The following is a 20,527-nucleotide window of genomic DNA, read 5'->3' on the forward strand; positions in this document are numbered from 1 at the left end:
ACACACTTCCCTTCTACTTCATTTAGTTCCAGGGAAAAGCTGAGAGAATACTATTCTTTGTGCTACACCACAAAGTGATAAAATATTTTAAATGAATGAGAAATTTAGAAGAGCACTCAGTATCAAAAATGCTTATGTCAATAGGTACCATTGAATGTCAAAATCACCTTCAAAATCATTTGCATCTGACATACCAAAACATATTACTAATATTTTAAAATATTTTTAATCTACTAAATAATCCATTAAAGTATGTCTAAAACAACCCAGGTTTAAGCATATCTTTTAAATAAAGTTACAAATACTGAAAGCATTTACTTACTTTTAAAAGACTGTATGTGACATAAATATAAATATATTATATAGCAAGAATATAGTAAACATAAAAAATCACAAGATTTTTGTTTAAGTTCTATATGAAAATGTATTAATAATCTTTAAAATAATGTATGTAGAATATGGTGAATATTTTAAAAACAGCAGCACAGTTTTTAATCTCCCCAAATCCCCACATCAGAACATACAAAGTAACAAGTTAGCAAAACACAAAAGTTCATGAATACCACTTACAAGAAAACTAGGTGAGGAGAGAGCCCCATGAAGTACAAAATACAAGGAAACAGGCAAGCCACCAGCAGTACCAGGAACTGCATGGCTTTGTGTGCAAGGAAAGGAAGGGGCAAGGGACAGGGCAAAGGGCAGACTGAGAGCATCATCCTCCCCCCAGGGCTGACAGGTGTTCCCTGCACACGGGCAGCCAGCCTGAGTGGGGAGGGGACTGGGAGTGGAAGGGGCTTCACCCAATCCGACAGCCGTGATGAAGCCAACACGGCCCCTATGGACTTGAGATTGGTCAGCCAGACCTCCCTTCCAGGACAGGGTCCCACACTGAGAAGAAACTGCTCAGGCTGGAGGGGTGATGAGAGAGGAATGAAACTGTCTGGACAAAACTGGGGAGGGGGACCGAGCCAGGGAGCCTCAGAAACCAAGCTGCCATATCTTAACTCTCCATGCAAACATCAGGATGGGAGACACCAAGGAACTGGAAAGTCATCCTGGCCCTGCTTTCCTCTAAAGTTCAGCAAAATTCAGTTCACACAAAAATGAACAACAGACAAGTATCAAGGTCAAGCCCGATATAAAGTTATTATGAGAAACAAAGAAGAAATATCTCAATAAAGCTGGGGAAAATTAATTTAAGAAGAAAAAGAAAAAAGTATCCAAGGAGCAGAATAACATCCCCACACACAATGAAATCCTACTAGAAAGACAAAATAAATTTTAAAAAGCCACCTGCTACTCTAAGTTATCAGACAGGAAACAACCATGTAGATCAAAATGAGGAAAACCTAGAAATGAAGTGACAGAACTCAGGGGAAAAAACTAGAAATAAACGGTAGTTCACTTCAGAAATGATGAATCGGTGAGAACAAACATAATAAATGACACATTAAGAGAAGGTAAAAAAAAAAAGGAAGGTAACTTTAAAATAAAAAAGAAATGAAGTGGCAAATATTAAAGGCAGGCACAGAGGATACAAAGAACAGATGATAGGAGTCATTAAATGTGGACATTAAAGCAGTAGAACAGAACAAATGCTCACAGATATAATTTATGAAAAGTCTACTGAATTTAACAAAAGAAGGTTTGACTACGTATTGAAAGAACACACCACGTACCAGAGAAACTGACTCAGAACAACTAACACCACGGCATATTATACTGCAATTACTGACCATTAAAGAAAATTAAATTCCCCTGGCATCTAGACAAAAAGATAAGTGACTTTATAAGGGAAACAGATTACCTGCCAGCAGCCTTTTCCACAGCACTGTGTTGCAGAGAAGGCAGGCAGCACATAAGGTAAGCTGGGAAAGGAGATATAAGCCAGTGGTTTTCTACCCAGCAAAACTGACCTTTCATGTATAAAGGACACAGAAAAGCTATGTCAACACATAATAACTCAAGGATTATTGTTTCCATGAGCCTCTTTTGAAGAAATGACTAGACCACAGGCTCCAGGAAACCATGAGGACATAAGACCAGTAGTTGGAAGTAAACACATGTAGAACAGACTAAATGAGGGTTAAAGGAAGAACACAGTGTTTAATGGATACATGTTCTGACAACACTGACAGCAATCAAAAGTGGAGGAAATGTGACAGCAAATGAGAAAGATTGTTCATGGTTTTCAGGGGTCCTGTTGGTGATAGGTTTCCCTTGTTATTTTAATCCTGCTGTAGGTATAATGTGGGATAGAGCAGATGCATAATAATAGATTGTTCTAACTCCATTACCTCTGTGCTCTTGAAAATCAGGATTTTCAGCATGGGAGAAAAGAGATACAAATGTAACATAAAAGAGGTGTAGTAAAAATTGCATTTGAATTGCAATTACCAGTATGAATTCAAAATGTAGTCTGTCTTCAAAAATTCACATGTTTTTCCCAGCTTTTCGCCTACAAAAATCAAGAAACAATGACCAACCTGCACCTCTAGAAATAAGAATGTGGTCTTGATGCCACTTTCACTAAATACAGCAGGTTCCCTTGACACTGGCTAATCCAGGTCTTGGGACCAAGAAATGGACAATATGGACATCTCTAAAAAACTCTAGCACTGGGTCAAAAGGCCTCAGATGCCAACTTGAAGAGACCCGCCCCCCGGCCAAAGACAGGAGTCACTAAAGTCTGAGCACCAACACAGGTAATAATCTCAAAGGACTAAAACAACATAAAATGTATTTAATCCATGACTTATAATAATACTTTTAAATGAAGGGTCATCTTTGGAGAGTGACAGGAACAATTCATTATTTTGCTAACTTGTAAATAAAGGGGAAGATAAAGCATTTATCTTGCCTGTTCTGTTGTAGAATGAAATAGCTGAAGGAAACTCTCCCATTATACAAACAACTCCAAAAGGATAAAGGGCAGCACTCGGAGTCTGATGCGCCACTTAAGGCGACGTTAGAAGACAAACAGAAGAGCCCTCTGGGTGTCATCTAAGCCAGGAGGTGGGTGACCTGCTCTCCTGGGGAAAAGCCACCACCCCCTCAGCGATGCAGCCGTGGTACAAGGCCTGACCCGCTCTCCAAAGTCCTTCCGGCGACCGAGGAAGCTGCTGCCACTCCCATGAGGGCCTCGGACTCCCTGCTTCACGACTTATTCCTACAGAAACGCAAACCCACCAGCAGGTCCTCTTAAAGGGGCCTCTACTTCCTCTGCACCTTCCTGCTGTTCTGAGCCCAGATGACAACACCGGGCACCTCTGTGACCAGGCTCTGCGGGGCGCACCGAGGGGCCCTGCATTCAGAGCCTGTTCTGACCCAATGCCGCTTCGGGGACAGGCCTGGGGCAACCCCACCAAGGACCCGCCTCCGGAGACCCAGGACTGAGCCAGGCCCCGCCCCCTGGCTCTGAATGACAATTACGGGATACTGACCATCACTTCATGACTCTTACGTTGTTTTACTCTAGTTCATTCTTTAGAATTTTGGGTCTTAGGCTGAGTAACACATTATTTCTCACATTGTCTCCATAAACTATCCCTAAAACAATGATTTGCCTTAACAGAGATAATGTCCGGGTACCTAAGAGAATTGGATTCCTGTAGCCTAATTCCCACCAGTCACAAAAGGGCTTCCCAACAACCTCAAAGCACTACCTTCCTCCAAATCTCGCCCTCACCGTGACCAGGACCTCAACAAGGTGGACAAACTTTAAACTCTGCCAGGGACTTTGAAAGATTTATAATGTCCGTAGCTATGGGAAGCTCTTTCCCGCGTTTGCCCTAAATCCCTTGGCAGCAGTAACAGCCTCGTGGAATTCTCGAGCTGCCAGGTACCCCCACGGTCCCCACGGGTTTCCATGGCATCACCCTCGAGAACGGGAAGTGTTCCCCGTACCATTTACAGAGGTAGGGCCACCTCTAGGGCAGGAGCCAGAAAGCTCTTTCTGTGAAAGGCCCAGCAGTAACTGTTTAAGGCTTTTCAGGCCTCCTGGAGCCCACCCACCCCATGGAGCCCACGCGCGGCCATGAACATGTGGCCATGAATGCATGGCTGGCTGGACCTGGCCCGCAGGCCAGAGTCTGCAGCCCCAGATGTAAGAACACACGGAACAAACTCAAAATGGCTTCTACCTGACAAACCTCCACCTACTCACAGGCCTTTCTTCTCCAGACAGAACGCACGTCAGCTGCTCTCCACGGAACCCCGTCCTGGCCACTCCTCCCTGGACGCACAGCAGGCCCTGGGATGGATGCGTCCCCTGCCCCCTCCCCTGGTCTCTCCTCTCTGGGGCCTCCCGCAAGGGAAGCTCGTCCGTCTCCAAATATATTCTTAGTCAACAAGCATCTTCAGCTCTAAAAAGAAACGAGCTTTCAAGCCATGGAAAGAGGAGGAACCTCCAATGCATATGACTGGGCGACAGCAGCCAGTCTGAAAAGACTACAGACTGTGTGAATCCAACTCCATGACATTCTGGAAAAGGCACAGTGATGGGGACAGTAAAAAGATCAGGGGTTGTCAAAGGGAGGGCTGAGCAGACAGGGCACAGAGGATTTTAGGGCAGTGAAACTCCTCTGTTCAAGACCGTAATGGTGACTTCACGTCATCATAAATTTGTCCAAAACCAAAGAATATACAAACACCAAGAGTGAACCCCAAGGTAAATCATGGACTCTGGGTGATGGTTACGTGTCAGTGTAGGTTCATCAATTGTAACCAATGCACCGTCCGGTGGGGATGGTGACAATGGCGGGGGCAGAAGTCCATGGGAAACCTCTGTACCTTCCTCTGAATTTTGTTGTGAACCTAAAGCTGCTTTTAAAAATTGTCTTTTTCTAACAAGTCAATCTTCTAACGTATTTCCAGCTCTAGTGACATATCAACCTCACCAAACGAACATGTTAACCTGCCCAGCCCCCCGCCAAAGATCGACCAAGTCAATCCCACATTTCCATCTTCCTCTCCCAGCCTCAAAATCGGCTCGCCCACTGCACCACCCCAAGATCTTCCCAGCTCTGTCTGCAGGTCCACACATCCATACCGAGCTGCAGGCAAGACACTGTTAACATCTGCTCAGTGCAGACTTCCTACCCAAACTCTCCTTAAAATTTCTAACCACCTACACCCCAGCATATGTATTTATTTATTTAAAAAGCAATTCACCATGAACGGCCGTACAAGTGGAAACATCACAGTTAAAATTCTGAGTGGCGTGAGCTCTGAGATGACATGCCCCTGGGAAGAAGAATCGTCCTTGTGGAGGAGAGGACAGGGACCCACACGTCAGCAGTTTTACAGGAAAGCAGGGCAACAAAGCCCATCACTCTGTCTGCCTCAAACCAGCTGCATCCAGGCCTTGTGCTTTGAGCTCTGGTTCCCCCAGTGAGCGCCTGCAGGACACACAGGTCTAAATTTAAGAAAGAGAAAAGGTTCTTCAGGACCACACAGCTGCTGTGTTACTGTGATGTCCTGCTGTCACAGATGGCTCTTCAAGTCCAGGCGCTTATTTGTTACGTAAGGACAGGTCCGTCACCCACCCAGAGACAGTCTTCAGAGGAAGGAAGTGTTCTCGGATCAGAACCCAAGGTCTCAAACATGACCAGAAAGACCCGTGTTCAACCCTGAGATAAACGCATAAGTGTCAGAGCCTCAGGACCAACTGACCTAACCCGAGAGTGTCCACGAATCCAAGGGCCCGGCCGACATGGGAGGAAGGTTTACATGTGAGGCTGCAAATAGCCCCAAACATAAAGAGACCTATGATGTCATTATTCTAAGTATTTCAAGAATTTGGAGACTCAGCCTAACATTGAGAAGAGAATTATATTCCAGGTTCATACCTGAAGGTCATAAAGTGTTCTGAGCACGTCTAAGATCTCAAACGCAGACACACAGACAAACACACACATACACACATGCAGAGACACACACAGAGACGCCCAGTCAGACATACACACACAGACACACACACACACACACACACACATACAAAGACACACACACACAAACCCAGATACACACACCCAGACACATACACATACAGACACCCCCAGACATGCAGACATAGAGACACACACCCAGACACACACACACACATAGACACACACACATACACACACGTGACACTTAACAGGACAAGGACAGTCCTACTTGAGTTAATAAAGTCTCAGTCCTGAAAGTATTTAATTTACATGAAATAAGTTTTTGAGAAATAAAACAGAGCACATTTGGGAAGAATCTACCAATAAAACCGTCAGGAGAACCGCATTCTAAACCACGCCGGTGGGACAATCAGACAACGACAAGGATGTGACCCAAACGCTGTATTTCTAAGCAGCTCTTCTCTTTTTACACTGATTCCCTAGAGGAAGGCAGCTATTTTTAAGGCAAAAAGACCCAACCGCTTTAAAGAAACACAAATTAAAATGCAGAGAAGTGTGAACTGCAATGAAATTTACAATTGTTTTAACTAGAAGAAATCACTCTTCCCATTCAACAAAAACGTCCTGAATAATAGTTCAAGACCCTAAGAAAAGGCAAGGAAGCCCTCCTCAGCCTGTGTCTGCTCAGGATCTGTTGGATGCCCTACGACGACGGTGCACAGCGCCGCCGGCACTCACACGTTTCACTTCAAAGCCCACAAATGAAAGCGGTGTATCCGGGCACACCTCTAAACCCAGCCACGAGGCCTGTGAATTCCTAACGCGCCACCATCCACCAGCCCGCGTCCTGCACACGTGCAGCCTGACGCCGACCTCCAGGCAGGGGCTTGTCTCTGTGGGGCAGGCTCACAGGATGATGAAACGTAATTACATCCCAGACAGTTCTTAGCATATTCACCAAGTAATTCAACCTGGGTTTCCCTGTTCCCAGTAACAAATCCTGTGCTTGGTTATTTCATGTTTATTTAGGGCAACATCTTAACTACGTTTATATGTGTCACCTAAGAGGAAAAGTCCACTGCACTGGTGGTGAAATCACAAATCCAGGTCTGGCTGAGGCACCATCAGCCTCAGTAAATAATTTTTTCCAGTACTTTAAAAATGGTAAAGGAGCTCATCTTACCTGTTATGCTCTGAAATATAGATAAAAGATGAAAAACTTACTTTGCAACTCTTTTTCCAGGAAACGTAGAAATTTTGTTCAAATTCATGGTAACGATAAAATCTCTAAAGAGGAACGCTAAATACAAATTTATAAGATATTAGAAATAAATGTGGCAGCAGAACGATGGTGCCAGAGATGTCCACGTCCTACTCCCCAGGACTTGTGAGCACTCCCCGGCATGGAAAAGGCACTTTGCAGATGGGATTAGGTCCAGGATCCTGGGATGAGAAGATAATCCCACATAATCAAATATGTCCGTAAAAAGCAGAGAACAGAGAGGGACCCTCAGGGAGACTTCCCTATGCTGCTGGATTTGAGGGCTGGGTGGAGGCAAGAACCGGGACCCGCACGGCACTTCTGGAAGCTGGAAAAGCTTCAGAGGACCCACCTTGCGGACGCGTTGATTTCCGCCCAGTGAGACGGTGCCGGATTCCCGACCTACAGAGCTCTAGGATGATCAATATATATTGTTTAAGCCAACAAGTTTGAGGTGATCTGTTACAAAGAAAAATCTGAATTCTCTCAGGATAAGGGCACTACGCTGACCCCAACATTCCACGGATAACTGAGCAGTCACTGCTACCTGACACGTCTCTCACATATCTGCACAAATTCCACGAGTACCATCAGAAAGAATAAAACGCCCTAGGAACATAGTAGGAAGAACTAGCTAACAGGCTGTCTGATCCCCAGTCCTACTCCTGGAATGACACGTGCCCTCAGAATGCTTACTGGGTTTGTGGCTGTGTCTTCATAACCCTCAAAGCCAGATTAACCGCTAACACGTGGAGTCAGAGGGAACAGGTGTCCTGAAGATGGCATTTCATCACAAGGAGCTGACTCAGGCCTGGGGGCCCCACCCCGCGGCACCCAGCCTGGGCCATTTCCTTCGTCCTAACGGACCCTACAGTGTTTTTCTCACAGCATTTTGTTTAGGGATCATCAGTTCTTACACACACACACAGAGCTGTTATTACCCCAACAGGCATTTTAAAAAGAAAAGAAAAAAAAGGCTTCAACGTAAACTTTTATGAAAAGAAATCGGTGGAAAAGAAGAGTGACCCCAATTAGCATTTTCCCAAAATACAGAGATAATCCGATATTGGAAAAGGTAACAGCACCATTTCTCAGTAAATGATAGCACAACAGCTCATTGCCCTCTTAGTGGCAGAAATAAGTACAGCCTTTACTTTATACATAAACTACAATAAATTCAGAATTAGAGATTTGAAGGGAAAAATGAAATTAAAGTATTAAAGTAAAATAGAGCTGAATGTTTATGCAAAATCTGACAAAGGAAGGCTTTTTAAGCATGACACCAAAGTCAGAAATCAGAAAGGAATACATTCCTCGATGACTGTACGAAAGTTTACTTCTTGCATAAAAAATTGTAAAGTTGACCATCAACAGGCAATTGGTACATATATACGACAGAATACCACACAGCCATAAAAAAGAATGAAATAGTGCCATTTGCAGCAACATGGATGGACTGGACCTAGAGATTGTCATACTACGTGAAGTAAGTCAGACAGAGAAAGACAAATACCACAGGATTATCACTTATATGTAGAATCTAAAAAGTAATACAAATAAATCTATATACAGAACAGAAATAGACTCACAGACACAGAAAACAAACTTGTGGTTACCAAAGGGGAAAAAGGAGGGGAGAGGGATAAATTAGGAATTTGGGATTAACACATGCATGCTACTATATATAAAATAGATAAACAACAAGGATTTACTGTATAGCACAGGGAACTATATTCAATATTTTGTAACTGCCTATAATGGAAAATAATCTGAAAAATATATATATACATATATATATAAAAAACTGAATCACTTTACTGTACACCTGAAATTAACACAATATTGTAACTCAACTATACATCAATTAAAAATTATAAAATTGAAACTTAAATGGCAATCTGAGAAGAAAAAATATTTGGATCACAAATACATGAAAAGACTTAAAAGACCCAACCATGCAATTCACACACACAAAAGAGGAAAAAGCATATTCAACAGAACCACTAACCTAAGTAATAAATTAAATCGCCCATTACGTGTCACCTGTCAAACCAGTAATTATAAAGAGAATTTTAAAAGCAAATACTGTTAAGTGTGTAATCTTGGTGGGAAGGCAAACAGGTGCATTTTTCTGTATTGAAATACACACTGAAAATTTTTTAAATCTTCATACCTTTTGAAACGTTTTAACGCCAAAAATGTATTCTAAGGAAATAATAAAGTAACTGAATAGAGGTAATTCGTCCAAGCTGTATTCATATTACAAGAGAATTGGACATCATTGTCAACCTGAGAGGCTGGCTACATCAACTGAGGTGTACCAACCTAACAGTATTCATCTGTGGATAAAAACATTTTAACAGCTACGAAGTACACCACTATATGAGCAGACCTCAGTGGGCATAACCAGCCCACCCAGTTGACAATGATGTATACAACGGAATATTACTCAGCCACGAAAAAGAAGGAAATCCTGCCATTTACAACAGTGTGGATGGACCTCAAGGTATTATGCTAAGTGAAATAAGCCAGAGAAAGACAAATACCATATGATCTCACTTATATGTGGAATGTAAAAAACAAAACAAATGAGAAAACATAAAACAGAAACAGTCATAGATACAGAGAACAAACTGGTGGTTGCCAGAGGGGAGAAGGATGGGAGGATGGACAACATAGGTGAAGGGGATTAAAAGACACAAACTTCCAGTTATAAAATAAATAAGTCACAGGGATGTGAGGTACAGCATAGGGAATATCGTCAATTATATTGTAACAACTTTGTGTGGTGAGAGATGGTCATTGGTCTTATCATGATGATAATTTCATGATGTGTAACAATATTAAATCACTATGTTGTACACCTGAAACTAATATAATATTGTATGTTAATTATAACTCAATAAAAATAAATATTTTAAAATATTTTTATGAACAAGAAGAGTTGCCATAATATACTGTATTAATTTGTTAAAACATCTGTTACTGAAACAATTGGTATAATCATTTTATTAATATATCTTGTGGAGATATATATATATATAGAGAGAGAGAGACATAAAAAAACATGGAAAGTAAACCAGGACAACAATGACCATCTCTGACCCAGCAATCCCACTCCTGGGCATAAACCCAGAGAAAACCATAATTCGAAAAGACACATGCACCCCAATGTTCACTGCAGCACTATTTACAGTAGCCAGGACATGGATGCAACCTAAATGTCCATCAACAGAGGAATAGGTAAAGAAGATGTGGTACATATATATATACACAATGGAATATTACTCAGCCATAAAAAAGAACAAACTAATGCCATTTGCAGCAACATGGATGGACCTAGAGATTGCCACACTGAGTGAAGTGAATCAGACAGAGAAAGATAAATATCATATGATATCACTTACATGTGGAATCTAAAAAAAAGGGTACAAATTAATTTATTTACAAGACAGAAACAGAGTTACAGATGCATAAAACAAACCTATGGTTACCAGGGGGTAAGGGGCGGGGAGGGATAAATTGGGAGGTTGGGATTGAGATAACACACACTACGATATATAAAAAATAGGTAACTAATAAGGACCTACTGTGTAGCACAGGGACCTCTACTCTGTACTCTGTAATAGCCTATATGGGAAAAGAATCTAAAAAAGAGTGGATATATGTGTATATATAACTGATTCACTTTGCTGTACACCCAAAACTAACACAATATTGTAAATCAACTATACTCCAATAAAAATTAAAAAAAAAACAATGACCATCTCTGAATCTTGTTTTGTTTATGCTAATCTCTTCAAGGTAAGATACAGTGCTTGTATGATTTTTAAAAGGAGAAGAGACAACTAACTTAAACACAATTTACAATTACAGTGTTCACAATTTCTACAAGTAAGTCTCTGAACTAGCCAGAGAGAAGGCACTTTCACAAAGAATTTGTGTAATTTATTTTTAATATAAATTTACTTGCTGCTAAAACAGTTAAAATTATTTAGTTATAAAGGCAATGGATATTAGCCATCCTATGCCCAGGAGTCCTTGTAGGTAAGTGTGATCTTCCTGCAGATGTGAGGAGATCCAGGGCTCATGAGCATGGCCCCTCACTCGCTCACGGGTGGTGGTGAAAGGAGACTGCAACGAGCCTGGCCACAGTCAAGGAAGGTTACTGACGCATCTGAGTGAGAGCCTGGGTCCCTACCGCCAAGCAAATGCTGGTTAATCTTACACGTTCTGTCTCTATTTCATTCTGTAACATTAGAAACTGAATTCTCCACCAACACAACGGGTGACACCAGAGCCCTCCTGGCCTTCCTGCTGATAAAGGAGAAACGGAAGAACCCACTACTAGGTTTAGCCCCGTAAACAACCAACCCGAAGTGGACTCACGCATTTAATAAGGAAAAAAATTAGGTTTGTCAAAGTAAACACATTGTAAGAAATCAGGGGGCGTTCTAAAACCCTAACTAAAATCCAATGACTCTTTGCCCCCTGAAAATGAATAACATTTTAATAGACGGCTGCCTCTGGAAGCATAAGTCGATCATATATAGACGTTTAGGATCATAAATGGGTCCTACTTTGTTTCTCTTTCTCCATAACATTTGTCTCTGAGAAACACAGATCTATTTGTAGTTACCTCGAGGAAAGTGAATTTTCTTCTGCAAAATAAATTAAGTTTCTGAATTCATAATTATCGTGGCTTGACCTGGAACCAGGGCTAAGAACGCTTTCTATAATTTCTCTCACTTTAAATGAAACAAAATATCAAAGTGCAGCCTGATTGTTTCCTTGTCAGAACACAACAGAAATGTAAATACTGTGCTAAACTCGGTGTGAGGGATGCAGTCACAGGAATTACCATGCATGTCATTACTTACGCTGAACCACTGTATCCATGAAACAATAGCCATTTGAATAATTCCAGTAGATTGTTTCAAAAACAGTTTACCGTCATCCCAAAAAGTGCAAACGTGAGTTTTAAATATAATCCATATAAATGAATTTGCATGCAAACCCGCTCCATTCAGTGTTCCTAAGAGCCCCCATGCAAAATTCTAACATTGAAGAGAAATGGTTCTATATCAAGATGATATGATCCCCGTATCTTTCTTATTCAGACTCTTGAAGACACCTAAGTACCATAGGTTAGACCATAAAAGTTAAGCAGGGTTTCTCAGCCTTGCCTCGTGACATTTGCACCAGATCATTCTCTGTTGGGGGGCATTGCAGGACGGTTCACACCATCGTGGCCTCAACCCCCTAGATGTCAGTAGCGCCCTCCCCCCAGCTGTGAAAACCAAAAATCTCTCTGGACATTGCCAATATCCCACGGGGGCAAAAGTGCCCCGTTTGAAAACCACAGATATAAAGGGAGACAGAGGACCCCCAAGGCCTGGAAGGGGAAATTATCACCAACTTGATGCCAATGAGCCTGAAAACCTCAGGTGCTTCTCAGCGGGGCTGGGGGCTGACCTCAGCCCCTGGGGGCATCTGGCAATGTCCGGAGCCGTGTTTGGTGCTCACGGTCAGGGGGAGGGTCCTGGCATCAGTGGGTGGGAATGTGGAACGCTGCCCTCGTCCTTCCACACCCAGGACAGCCCACCACAGAGAATTCTCCGCTCCAAAATGTCAATAACAGTAATGAGTGTCTTTTAAACATTATCCCTACATTTCCATGAATTTCCACAGTTAAAGTTCTACCCAAAGGCAGAATCTGACAAAACTGCCCTTTTCAGCAACTTTGCCTGTAAACTGAAGGCAAGGCAGCTGCCGTGCCGGGGCGCTGGGGGGCTGGGTGTGGGGAGGCGCAGAGGGGGCGTCACAGGCCACTCTGGGGTTATCCGGGGCAGCAGGTGCCATGGAGGCTCCTCACGGGCCAGCTTTGCTGGCAGCTTCCGGAAATTGTCCCGAGAAGCCCGTTCCTCCAAGATGCAGTGTCCGCCGTGGACCAGGAGCCACACGTGGTCCCCTCCTCCCATGGCCACAACACGGGCTCCTGGAAGCGTGGAGGCTGTCAGGGCGGCCCTGATTCCCGTCCCCAGGACTCTCTGGTCTGCCCTGTTAGGCGTCTTGGTCCCCAGGGAAGGACAGTCCAGCAGGGAGTGAGTTATCCATGGAAACACAGGGATGCCCTGTGGACTGGATCTGGAGGGGGAGTTGGGAGCCGCTTAGGCTGCTGGACCGACAGGTGGCAAGGGCATCAGTGGGCCCACAGTATTAGGATGCAGCGGAGCTTCTGCTCCGAGCAAGGGCAGAGGGTCAGACCAGGGGTTCCTCTGAGTCCCTCACTGGCACCACCACATCCCCTGCAAAAGCTCACGGGAGCCTGCAGAGACCCCCGCAGGTAGGACCACCAGGAACTCAGGCATCTGAGGCAGGAAGCACACTCACTCACCCTCACCCGCAAAGTCAAGGTCTCAGACTAGCAGAGCCACTGGCCGGGGCCAAGGGGACGCGGAGCGGGGAGGGGAGACGGGAGCTACCCTCACCCCCGTAGTTCTTCTTCGCTGTGTCACGTATACATCTACAATGAAACTAAAGCAACCTGAACAACCTGTAACCTAGTTTCCGAAAGGCTGTGTTGGCTGTAGTTAGTACACAGGGCCCAGAAACCAGGAAGGGGTCAGGCTGAACTCAGTGAACTTTGTTCCCAGACCCTGACTAGGAGTTAGATTGTGCGATGAGTGGGGTAAAAGTAAGCGTGTTTGCATTTTATACGGGACGGAGGCGTTTACAACAGAGAGTGCTACTGGACAGCATGGGGATGAAGAATGGGATCCACGGAGCAGACTCCAGCGGTGGCTCCCACGGGGACCGCCCAGCATTTCCAAATAGGCTCCCTGCCCCTCTGTCACTTTCCCTCGCTGGGATCGACCCCTTCCCAAACGGTAACATGAGCACAAACATCAACAACAACAACAAAGGCGTTTTCCAGCCTTCCTGGCGGCCAGACGCAGGCAAGGCCCCCGGGTCTGGCCCCCGACCTTCCCTGCGTGGGAGCAGGTATCCCTGGAACAAGGCCTGTGCCCGGGTACCAGGGCATCTCCTCATCATGCGGGGCCCTGCAGCGGGGCTGACAGCCTCGTACAGAACATCTCTATCCAGCCCCACCAAAAGGTCTGTGATGTGCCTAACATCTTTTCTTTGCAATTAAGAACCCTACCTAATTCCTGGGAAAAATATGCAGCTGTCTCTCGCTAGCTGCAGGGAGTTTGATTAAAGAGCTGATAAGAGCACCGAAGAGACATCATGCCTTGTCTTTGCTGAACCAGAGGGGGAAGCAGTTTTTTGAAAAGAGAGAAGAAAAGGCTTGGTCTCCACCCCAATGTTCATTGCAGCACTATTTACAATAGCCAGGTCTTGGAAGCAACCCAAATGTCCATCAATAAATGGATAAAGAAGATGTGGTACATATATGCAATGGTATATTACTCAGTCATAAAAAGGAACAAAATTGGGTCACTTGTAGAGATGTGGATGGACCTAGAGACTGTCATACAGAGTGAAGTAGGTCGGAAAGAGAAAAACAAATATCATGTATTAATGCATATATGTGGAATCTAGAAAAATGGTAGAGTTGAACTGGTTTGCAAGGCAGAAGTGGAGACACAGATGTAGAGAACAAACGTATGGACACCAAGGAGGGAAAGCGGGGTGGTGGTAGTGGGATGAATTGGGAGATTGGGATTGACATATACACACTAATACGTATAAAATAGATAACTAATAAGAACCTGCTATGGGCTTCCCTGGTGGCGCAGTGGTTGAGAGTCCGCCTGCCGATGCAGGGGACACGGGTTCATGCCCCGGTCCGGGAAGATCCCACATGCCGCGGAGCGGCTGGGCCCGTGAGCCATGGCCGCTGAGCCTGCGCATCTGGAGCCTGTGCTCCACAACGGGAGAGGCCACAACAGTGAGAGGCCCGCGTACCGCAAAAAAAATAAATAAATAAATAAATAAAATAAAAAAGAACCTGCTGTATAAGAACAGAGAACTCCACTTTGCTGTACAGTAGAAACTAACACAACATTGTAAAACAACTCTACCACAATAATAAAATAAATAAATAAATAAAAAGGAAAGAAAAGTCTTGGTCTCCTCAAGGCTCTTCCACAAAACTCCCACCAAAAAATGACTGTGTTCCCAGCTATGGAGACTGACACCCCATGTCAACATCTTTTTCTGAGAGCATCAAGAAGGTAAAAGAAGGTCTTAGGACACGGAGGTGCAAACATGTGAGGTGGCACCAGGTGAGATGCACGAGGGGTAGAAGAGGAGGGAGGAAGGTCATCAGGGGGCCAGTGACAAGGGTCCACCTGAAATTTCAACATCGTTCATGCCTTAAATCTCTCCTGGAGTAAGAAATAAGACAGACTACAAATTGCCGCCTCTTCCTTTGAAAAACCAATGAAAGCCTCTTTCTATAAAGGCTTCACTGATTATTTTATTCATTGGCATCAGGGGAAGTCAAAGGTCACACCTCTGCTCTCAAATACACTCCAAATGTGAGTGCAGGTGGCTGAGTGGGCTGCGGCCCTCTGGGGGTTTCCTGAGAACATGCTGCCGCCCCAGGTGTTTTAGGAACGAACAGCAGTCAGATTGCCCCTGAAGGGACATCTGTGCCCCGTCTCACTCGCCATCAGTGAGTCTCCGACACACACGCAGAGCCACCGCCACAAACTCGTGGAAGCCCTTTATAAGCCTGGTAAGGTCATTCGACGTCCCTGGAGAAGCCCCATTCCGGGAGTGAGGTTTCACCGCGGTCACGCCCACGTGTGCCCGCAGAGCCCCTCCTCCCAGCACACATGTGACAGCACATGTGACATGTGACGCCAGCAGGACCAGAACCCAGACCTCATCTCACGCTCGCGCCCTGGATCTCCAGTGGCCCCTCCCCTCCTTCCCAACCACTACACACAAGCACCACATTTCTGAGCCGCTTACAGACACGCCTCCATCTGAGCAGTAAAGTCCTCTGCTAGAAACTGCGAGACTGCCCCCTGGGTATTTACCCACCTCCACCACCTCCATCACCTGCATCACCTCCATCACTGCATCACCTTCATCACCTGCATCACCTCCATTACCTGCATCACCTCCATCACTGCATCACCTTCATCACCTGCATCACCTCCCATCACCTGCATCACCTCCATTACCTGCATCACCTCCATCACTACATCACCTCCATCACTGCATCACCTCCCATCACCTGCATCACCTCCCGCCGTGTGGACATGGCCCAGAGGATGAAAGGGGTCACACGGTACCTGAGCAGTCCCCATGGTGGCGGAGCCAGTGCGGGCCAGGTGTTCACGGGCAGCTGCTGGGAAACCGGGCTGCTACGGCTGGGCCTCGGATGGTGGGAAGGCCTATGATGAGGAATGGATAGAAATGGGGAAAACATGATAAAAAAGGGTAAACAACCTCCCCCCCATGGAAAAAGAAACATATGGAATGTACATTAAAAAACATGACACTGAGCAATAATTAAATCAATCTAGAACAGCAACATGGCAAGAATGAAATAGGCAGAGACGCTGTACATAAAAAATAACACCAGGTATTTTTAAATAAGACCGTGGAACCGAGAACCCTGTAGGCACCTACATCACGTGGGCATTATGCAAGTATTTCGATTTTCAAGCTGGATTTGAGGTTATGATAGACAGATTTCCCAACTTCAAAATATTCACCCAAAGAGAAATAATAAAACCATACTTTAAATTAGGGGTGATGATTCCTCATATAACTTGAGGATGGAAACGATATTTGTGAACTTAGACTGGTTCTGCAAAGAGCCAGGCAGATTCCAAGAAACAAAAGAACAGTCCCAGGGAATATTGATAATCGATCATTTTCTTTCCACGAAAAAAAAGTGCTATCCCCAGATAAACCCAAACACAGCATTTTTTTAAAAGAGGTGCTAGTTCATATACCTTGATAAATTATAAAGCCTCTGCTCCTTTTTTTCATCGCATACTGATACACGAAATCACTGTTTCCCCCAAAATGAACCAGATGAAAGAGGAACATGCATTTTTTTGAGAAGACTTGTTTATAACAACACACTGGAAAGTGTGCTGTGCTTTATTCATACTGAGCTTGTAGGAACACAAACGCTCACCCACAAAACACTTCACATGGCCCTGAAACACCGTGGTCACATCAGATTAATTTCCACGAATCCGGAAGAGCTGCATGCTGTACCCCATCTTCTGAAAATCCTGTTTTGTCAGCAAAAGCTCTGACCAACCACCAGTCTGATCACATGCTACTAAACGTCATGTACTTACTTTCAAAGGTACGATCCTAAAAAGTTGAGAAAATGAGCCATTTCTTACTGTAGCAGGCACCCGCCACAAGCACTGATTACAATACACAAACTGGATATCCACCCTTGGTCTCCGGTAACCAGTTAACGCACATGTGTTGTGACTATCAATCTAAACTGTATATTAGTTCCAAGTTATTGAAGGTTAAAATGCCCGAGCCTCCCAGAATTGACATCTGGCTCATCTGCTGGACTAATTCACTTACTGTATCACCAAGATCTCTCCATGTCAGCACACAGTTAGGCACGCCTCCTTTTAATGAACTTTACTGCATTTCGCAGATACTGTGATTTTTACAAACTGAAGGTCTGTAACAACCCTGCATAAAGCAAGTCTGTTGGTGTCATTTTTCCAACAGCCTTTACTTGCTTCATGTGTCTAAGTCACATTTTGGTAACTCTCACTATTTCAAACTTTTTCATTAGTATTGTATTTGTTACGGTGATCTGTGATCGGTGATCTTTGATGTTACTATTGTAACTGTTTTGGGCATCACGAACCTCGCCCGTGTAAGACGGGAACTGAATCGTTAAACGTTGTGTGTGTTCTGATTGCTCCACCAGCCATTCCCCATCTCTCCCTCTCCTCAGCCTCCCTGAGATACAACAGTATCGAAACTAAGCCAGATAATAACCCTACAAGGGCTTCTAAGTGTTCAAGTGAAAGGAAGAGGTGCACGTCTCTCACTTTAAGTCAAAAGCTAGAAATGATTAAGCGTAGTGAGGAAGGCATGTCAAAAGCTGAGACAGGCTGAAAGCTGGGCCTCTTGCACCCGTCAGCCAAGTTGTGAGTGCAAAGGAAAAGTTCTTGAAGGAAATTGAAAGTGCTCCTCCAGTGAACACACAAATGATAAGAAAGCAAAACAGGGCTTCCCTGGTGGCGCAGTGGTTGAGGGTCCGCCTGCCGATGCAGGGGACACGGGTTCGTGCCCCGGTCCGGGAAGATCTCACATGCCGCGGAGCGGCTGGGACCGTGAGCCATGGCCGCTGAGCCTGCGCATCCGGAGCCTGTGCTCCGCAACGGGAGAGGCCACAACAATGAGAAGCCCACATACCGCAAAAAAAAAAAAAGAAAGCAAAACAGCCTTATTGCTGATTTGGAGAACGTTTCAGTGTCTGGTTAGAAGATCAAATCAGCCACAACATTCCCCTAAGCCAAAGCCTCATCCAGATCAAGGCCCCAACTCTCTTCAATTCTGTGAAGGCTGAGAGAGATGAGGAAGCCGCAGAAGAAAAGTCTGAAGCTAGCAGAGGTTGGTTCATGAGGTTTAAGGAAAGAAGCCGTCTGTATGACATAACAGTATAAGGTGAAGCAGTAGGTGCCGATGTAGAAGCTGCAGCAAGTCATCCAGAAGACCTAGCTAAGATAATTAGTGATTTTCAGTGTGGATGAAACAGGCTTCTCTTGGAAGAATATACCATCTAGGACTTTCATAGCGAGAGAGGAGAAGTCAATGCCCGGCTTCAAAGCCTCAAAGGACAGACTGACCCTCTTGTTAGGGGCAAATGCAGCTGGTGACCTTAAGTGAAAGCCAACGATCATTTACCATTCCGAGACTCCTAGGGCTCTTAAAAATTATGCTAAATCTACTCTGCCTGTGCTGTATAAGTGGAACAACAAAGCCTGGATGACAGCACATCTGTTTATAACATGGTTTACTGAATATTTTCAGCCCACTATTGAGACCTACTGCTCAGAAAAAGATGCTTTCAAAATATTACTGCTCATTGACAAGGCACCTGGTCACCCAAGAGCTCTGATGGAGATGTGCAATGAGATTAATGCTTTCAGGCCTGCTAATGCAATCTCCATTCTGCAGCCCACAGATCAAGGAGTAATTCCTACTTTCAAGTCTTATTATTTAAGAAATATATTTCATAAGGCTGTAGCTACCAATAGCTACCATAGACAGTTATTCCTCTGATGGGTCTGGGCAATCGCATAAAGTCAATTGAAAACCTTCTGGAAAGGAGTCTCAATTCTGGGTGCCATTAAGAACATCCGTGGTTCATGGGAAGAGGTCAACATATCAACATTGACAGGAGTTTGGAAGAAGTTGGTTCCATCCCTCATGGATGACTTTCAGGGGTTCAAGGCTTCAGGGGAGGAAGGAACTGCAGATGTGGTGGAAACACAAGAGAACTAGAATCAGAAGTGGAGCTTGAAGATGTGACTGAATTGCTGCAATCTTGTGATGCAACTTGAAAAATGAGGAGTTGCTTCTTATGGATGAGCAAAGAAAGTAGCTTCTTGAGAGGGAATCCACTCCTGGTGAAGATGCTGTGAAGGTTGTTGAAATGACAACAGAGGATTTAGAATATTACAGAAACGATAAAGCAGCAGCAGGATTTGAGAATATTGACTCTACATTTTTTTAATGTTGCTTTTTAAAAAATTGTTTTTCATATTCTTTTCCATTACGGTTTCTTACAGGATATTGAATATAGTTCCCTGTGCTATACACTAGGACCTTGTTTATTGGCTGCAATTTTGAAAGAAGTTCTGTGGGTAAAATGCTATTAAACAGCATCACCTGCTACAGAGAAATCCTTCCTGAAAGGGTCAATCAGTGCAGCCAACTTCAGTGTTGTCTTAAGAAACCGCCACCCCAGCCTTCAGCAACCACCACCCCGATCCGTCAGCAGCCTCAACGTCAAGCCACAACCCTTTCCAGCAAAAGATTACAATTCACTAAAGGCTCACAGGATGGTTAGCGTTTCTTAGTAATACAGTACTTTTTAATTAAGGTAAGTACATTGTTTTTTTTAGGCACAATGCTATTGCCCACTTAATAGACTACAGTATAGTGTGAGCATAACTTTTATATGCACTGGGAAACCAACAACTTTGCGTGACTTGCTTTATGGCGGTGGCCTGGACTGGAACCCAGAGTATCTCAGAGCTGTGCCTGTACTTAATTATCTTTTTCTTGCCTTGAAGACTCACAACTGGCCCTACAAATCCCTTACTGTGACGCATTTGTGTTGTTTCCAGTTTCCTCCAACTGGTAACAATTCCGTATATATTTTTGATTGCTC

The 20,527-nt window shown here is 44.3% G+C and overlaps 1 long non-coding RNA gene across 1 annotated transcript in view; it reads right to left on the reverse strand.

Annotated features, from left to right (window-relative positions):
* The window catches only part of LOC113628737 (uncharacterized), a 234,171-nt gene that overhangs the window by 125,101 nt on the left and 88,543 nt on the right, over positions 1-20,527 (reverse strand). The window contains exon 2 of the long non-coding RNA XR_003436208.1: positions 16,425-16,526. This is a non-coding gene — a long non-coding RNA (uncharacterized LOC113628737). The remainder of the gene's footprint in view (positions 1-16,424; positions 16,527-20,527) is intronic.

Source organism: Aethalodelphis obliquidens, unplaced genomic scaffold (assembly GCF_003676395.1).
Source record: "Aethalodelphis obliquidens isolate GAN/ISIS:26980383/991018 unplaced genomic scaffold, ASM367639v1 scaffold25, whole genome shotgun sequence".
In the NCBI taxonomy this organism is placed as follows: Eukaryota; Metazoa; Chordata; class Mammalia; order Artiodactyla; family Delphinidae; genus Aethalodelphis; species Aethalodelphis obliquidens.